The 6,331-nt window shown below is 38.9% G+C and overlaps 1 non-coding gene across 1 annotated transcript; it reads right to left on the reverse strand.

Annotated features, from left to right (window-relative positions):
• Window positions 1-4,392: 4,392 nt before the first annotated feature.
• Window positions 4,393-4,511, reverse strand: LOC115216881. Its single transcript, XR_003882124.1, has one exon. It is a non-coding gene; the product is annotated as a 5S ribosomal RNA (ribosomal RNA).
• Window positions 4,512-6,331: the final 1,820 nt, after the last annotated feature.

Genomic DNA, 6,331 nt, shown 5'->3' on the forward strand with positions numbered 1-6,331 from the left:
GAATGTTAATCTTAATTTTAATTTTAATTTGATTTTTTTATTTGATTTTTTCTCTTTAAATATTCCTTTTTAGAACATATTTTTGATAAGGTTTTTCACAAATCGAAACTTGAAAAAGGAAAATTAAAATGTACCCACTTTTAAGAAAGTAGCATTTTCATTCTTGTTTTTCATAAATATCTACTTACTCATGTGTTACCTCTACAGATCTTTTCATATATGTATATATATATATATATATGTGTGAAAATACATACATACATACATACATACATACATACACACATACACACATTCATACATACATACATACATACATACATACATACGTTAGGAAGGGCATCCAGCTGTAGAAACACTGCCAGATAAGACTGGAGCCTGGTGCAGCCTTCTGGCTTCCCAGATCCCCGGTCGAACCGTCCAACCCATGCTAGCATGGAGAACGGACGTTAAACGACGATGATGATGATGATGATACATATAACAAAAGAGATAAAGAGAATATGAAATTCACGAGATGCTTTATTGACTACAAAAAAGTATCTCATGGATTCCATTTTCCCTTTCTCTCTTTTGTTATATCCTGGACAGACAAGGAGGAGTTCCCAAAGCAAATCCAGTGGCAATTTATATCCATACTGTTGAGGACATCAGGTAACCACAGACTGTGAAAATGCTTTAATCAGCATACTACAAGGTGTATACACAACCCTAAAATAATCACTGTATATATATGTGAATGTATATATATACATATATATATATATAAATATATATATATATATACATATATATATACATATATATATACATATATATATATATATATATATATATATATATATATATATACATATATATATATATACATATATATATATATAATATATATATATATATATATATATATATCTATATATAATACATATATATATATACATATATATATACATATATATATATATATATATATATATATATATATATATATATAATACTAATACATACATACATACATACACACACACCACATATATATAGGAGGAGAATTCACAAAAAAACCCAAAAGATGAAGACAGGTGGTATAGACAACAAACAGATGTATTAGTTTAACACTTGGAAAGTGAAAAAGTCTTTAACGTTTCGAGCCTATGCTCTTCGACAGAAAGAAACACAGAAAGAAACAAGGAGAGAAAATAAAGAATGTGTAGTGGCTAGCGATCTATCATGGCGAATGCCAGATAGAGGGGTCACACAGGAGAGCTAGGAAAAGCAGAAAGGGCCAAAAAGTTTAGAAAGTACAAAAAATTTAAGGTAAGTTCAAAAGGTTCAAAAGCTTCAAACGTCATGGTATATTGGAGCGATTTCTCATCAAAAGAGGAGTCCAGTGTAATCCATGGGTAGGAGAAGTGCAGCTGAAGTGTACGGGCAGGAAAAAGTCGTTTAAAAAACAGAGGAAAAAAGAAAAAGAAAAAACCACAAATAAGGAATGTATTAATATGACACTCAGAGAAAGAAGAAAGTTTCTTTAATGTTTCAAGCATAGCTCTTTGGCGAAAACAGGAAACAGACACACACACACACACACACACACACACACGCACATACACACACACACACACACGTGCACACACACACACACACGTGCACACATACATACACTCATACAATGGGCTTCTTTCACCTCCTGTTTACCAAATAAACTTTGGTCAGCTCCAGATTATAGTAGAAGACACTTGTCCATTGTGCTACACAGTGAGATTGAACCCAAAATCATGGAGTTGGAAAGCAAACTTCTTAACCTCACAACCATGCATATGCCAATATTTGTGTGTGTATGTGTGTATTGATAGATAGATAGATAGATAGATAGATAGATAGATAGATAGATAGACAGACAGATAGATAGATAGATAGATAGATAGATAGATAGATAGACAGATAGATAGATAGATAGATAGATAGATAGATAGATAGATAGATAGATAGATAGATAGATAGATAGACAGATAGATAGATAGATAGATAGATAGATAGATAGATAGATAGACATATAGATAGATAGATAGATAGATAGATAGATAGATAGATAGATAGATAGAGTGATAGATAGAGTGATAGATAGGACTGAGGGAGGGATGGACAGGTAGATAGATAGATAGATAGATGAATGGCTGGCTGGCTGACTAGCTGACTGGCTGGCTGGATGGATAGATGGACGGATGGATGGACAGATGGATGGACAGATGGACGAACAAATAGACAGGCCGACTGGCAGATAGACAGACAGACAGATAGATGAATTGATAGACAGCCAGACGGACAGCTGGACAGGCAGTCAGTCAGTCAGACGGATGGATGGACAGACAGACAGATTGATAGATGGATAGTTGTAAGTAATAATTTTAAATTTAGGTATACACCTTGTAGTATGTTGCTCAAAGCCCATTCACTGTATTCGGCCACCTGATGTCATCAACAGTATGGATATAAATGCCACTCGATTTACTTCAGGAATTCCTCCATGTCCTTCAAGTATATAACAAAAGAGAGAAAGAGAAAATGGAATTCATGAGATCCTTTATTACTCACTACTACTGCTTTGACCCATCGCGCATAGGTCCCTCGTGGGTGAGGTGCTGTACAAATAGTTATGGTGCATCAGTTGGTGCACATATGCAGATGTGTGTGACTTAGTGGTTAGGGTGTTGAACTCACAATCCTGAAATTTTGGTTCCAAATCCTGGACTGGTCAACATGTTGTATTATTGAGCAAAACACTTCATTGAGCATTGCTTTAGCCCACTCAGCTGGCTAAAACGAATAACACTGCAAGGGACTGGTGTCACATCCAGGTGGAGAATATATATATATGCCATGGAAACTGGGAAGCCAGCCCTGTGAGGCTCTATGACTCAGGAAGGATCCTTGTCCTTCATCCTTTGATAATTATTTAGGATGTGTTGTGTCAGATGTGTTATTTGATCAGGATGGGATTCCATAGAATGTGTTGTGTACGTTATGTTACCAAGTGGTTTTCATTAATGACTGTAAGATCGGGGTTTCAGTTCCTGGACTGGGTGATGCATTGTGTTCCTGACGAAAATGAGTAACCTCACGATGAGCTGGCCTCATGTCCAGGTGGGGAATATTTGCATCACAGAAACCTGGAAACTGGTCCTTTTAGCTTATATGCCTCAAGAAGGCTTTTTATTTTTTTTTTCCTTTAGTGAAAAAAAAACCCAATTTTTTTGTGGCCGTTGCCAGTACCGCCTGCCTGGCCCCTGTGCCAGTGGCACGTAAAAGCACCCACTAGAGTCTCGGAGTGGTTGGCGTCAGGAAGGGCATCCAGCTGTAGAAACTCTGCCAGATCAGATTGGAGTCTGGTGCAGCCATCTGGTTCGCCACTCCTCAGTCAAATGGTCCAACCCATGCCAGCATGGAAAGCGGACGTTAAATGATGATGATGATGATGATGATGATGATAGGATGTTTTATGTCAGTTGCATTATATGAACAGGATGTGATCTCATAGAATATATTGCAAATGTTATGTTGTATTATCAAGTAGTTTTGATTGCATATAGAGGATGCATTGTGTGTGTATGTCAAGTTTTATGATCAGGAGGTAAGTGTGTAGATTTTGTATGGTGTCGGTTGTAATACAGTATTGAGAGGTGATTATTTTGAAAATACCTCATGGAGTGAGGGCTGTGCCCTGAATAATTACAAGGTGTCCTTTGGAAAGGCATAGCACCCGTTCAGCCACCCTGCCGGGGATGCAGCATGGACAGATTGTGAAGAGGTAGTAGAAGAGCTTGGCTGAGCCAACGGTGCTTCTTACTTTGGTGCTGAGCAGAGGAATCTTTGAAGATCAACACTCAGGGCTATCACACTCTGTCAAGAGAGTAACTGCAAGGCATCCACAGGGGCAGTGTCCATGGTTACTCTCTTACTCTTTTACTTGTTTTAGTCATTTGACTGCAGCCATGCTGGAGCACCACCTTTAGTCGAGCAAATCGACCCCATGACTTATTCTTTGTAAACCTAGTACTTATTCTATCAGTCTCTTTTGCTGAACCGCTAAGTTACAGGGGACGTAAACACACCAACATCGGTTGTCAAGAGATGCTAGGGGGACAAACACAGACACACAAACATATACACACACATACATACATATATATATATATATAATATATATATATATATATATATATATATATATATACATATATATGATGGGCTTCTTTCAGTTTCCGTCTACCAAATCCCCTCACAAAGCTTTGGTCGGCCCGAGGCTATAGAAGGTGCCACGCAGTGGGACTGAACCCAGAACCATGGGGTTGGTAAGCAAGCTACTTACCACACAGCCACTCCTGCACCTAGTGACACTTACAGCACCTAGGTTTCCCAAGCGGTCACCCACCTAAGTACTAACTAGGCTCGACGTTGCTTAACTTCGGTGATCGGACGAGAACCAGTGCTTTCAACATGATATGGCCATAAGCAATCTGCTAATGAAAGATTCAAAGCTCCTTTGGCACTCGACTGATGTAAATCGTGTCCCTCTCGCCTGCCACGCTCGCCACTCACGCTGCCTCGAACCTTTGTACTGCTCTTTCACACCTGAAATAAATCGCTGTATAAACTTACACCTCTTGTCTGCTCATCCTTTCAACTACTGCTTTCGTCTGTCCAGTTTTGCTGATTACGACCACAGTCCTTTTCAGGGCTAATTCAAGTCTGATCTGAATGCGATAACAGTCCTTTTTAGGACTACTCTCAGATCCGATCTAATTGCGATAACAGTCCTTTTTAGGACTATTCTTGGATCGGATCTAATTGTGATAACCGTCCTTTTAAGGGCTACCCTCAGATCAGACCAGAAGTAGTGGCCAAGAATCTTACCCACTACACTCCCAATTCAAATTCCTAATAATGGAAGTGGATGGCAACAGAGAGTCATGGGAATCCAGAAAAGCAACGTGATGAATGACAAACGTAGAATCCATATTCTAAGAGTTGCAGAGCAGACATAACGAGAGAATGGTACGATTGATTGTCGTTATGTTTTCATCTTTGGTCTTATCAAATGCAGTTTTCTTTTTTTAGCATTGTATTTTGAACTGTTGATGTCAGAAAGAATAGTTTAAGTGAGAAATTTTTGTTTGTTTTGGCATAGAACTCTCCAAAGAATCTATAGAATGGCAGTTCCTTGTAAAATCTTGTCGCTATGGTAGGAGATTCTGTGTTTGTTTGTGTTTCTTTGTTGAGCTTCACTGAAGCAAAAATGTTTACTTTCGATTCTGCTAACGAGAAGACGGAAGTGAAGGCAGGAAACAGTGTGTGTGTGTGTGTGTATAGGATGTGTGTGTAGGGCGTGTGTGTGTGAGAGAGAGAGAGAGAGAGAAAGACAGAGAGAGTGTGTATGTATGTGTATCTGTAAAAGAGAGTGTGTACAAGCATGGGTGTGTGTGTGTGTGTATGTGAGGGTGTGTGCATGTGTGTTAGTGTGTGCAAGTATGTGAGTGTGTGTATGTGTGTATGCGTATATGTGTGTATGCATGTTTGTGTGGATTTGTGAGTGCGTATGAATGTGCATGTGTGTTTGTATGTGTATATATGCATGTATGAGATAGTGTGTGAGTTTATATGTGTGAATTGGTGTGTGTGTATGTATAGGATGTGTGTAGGGTGTGTGTGAGAGAGAGAGAGAGAAAGACAGAGAGAGTGTGTATGTATGTGTATCTGTAAAAGAGAGTGTGTACAAGCATGTGTGTGTGTGTTTGTGTGTATGTGAGGGTGTGTGTATGTGTGCGTGTGTATGCATGTGAGAGTGTGTGCACGTGTGTGAGTGTGTGCATGTGTGTGAGTGTGTGCATGTGTGTATGTGTATGTGTGCGTATGCATGTTTGCGTGGATTTGTGAGTGCGTATGAATGTGCACGTGCGTTTGTATGTGTATATGTGCATGTACGAGAAAGAGCGTGAGTATGTGAGTTTATATGTGTGTGTGTGTGTGTGTGCGTGTGTGTGTGTGGATTGTGTAAGTGTGAGTGTATAAATCTTGGTGGTGGATATATGCGTGTATGAGTGGAGGGGGGTGAGCACGAGAGAATGTATATTATGTGCGCTTCTGTGTTGCATGTGTGCAGATGTTTTTAACATCTGCATTAGCAGTAACAACTGCAAAAGTACTAACGATGTGAACAACAACAGCATGGTTGCACAGGAAACTGCAACAACAACAACAACAACAACAACAATGATAGCAATAAACTAATGAAGGAGCCTCAACATGGTCACTATGCATACAAGAAACAGCAGCT

Source organism: Octopus sinensis, linkage group LG10 (assembly GCF_006345805.1).
Source record: "Octopus sinensis linkage group LG10, ASM634580v1, whole genome shotgun sequence".
Taxonomy (NCBI): domain Eukaryota; kingdom Metazoa; phylum Mollusca; class Cephalopoda; order Octopoda; family Octopodidae; genus Octopus; species Octopus sinensis.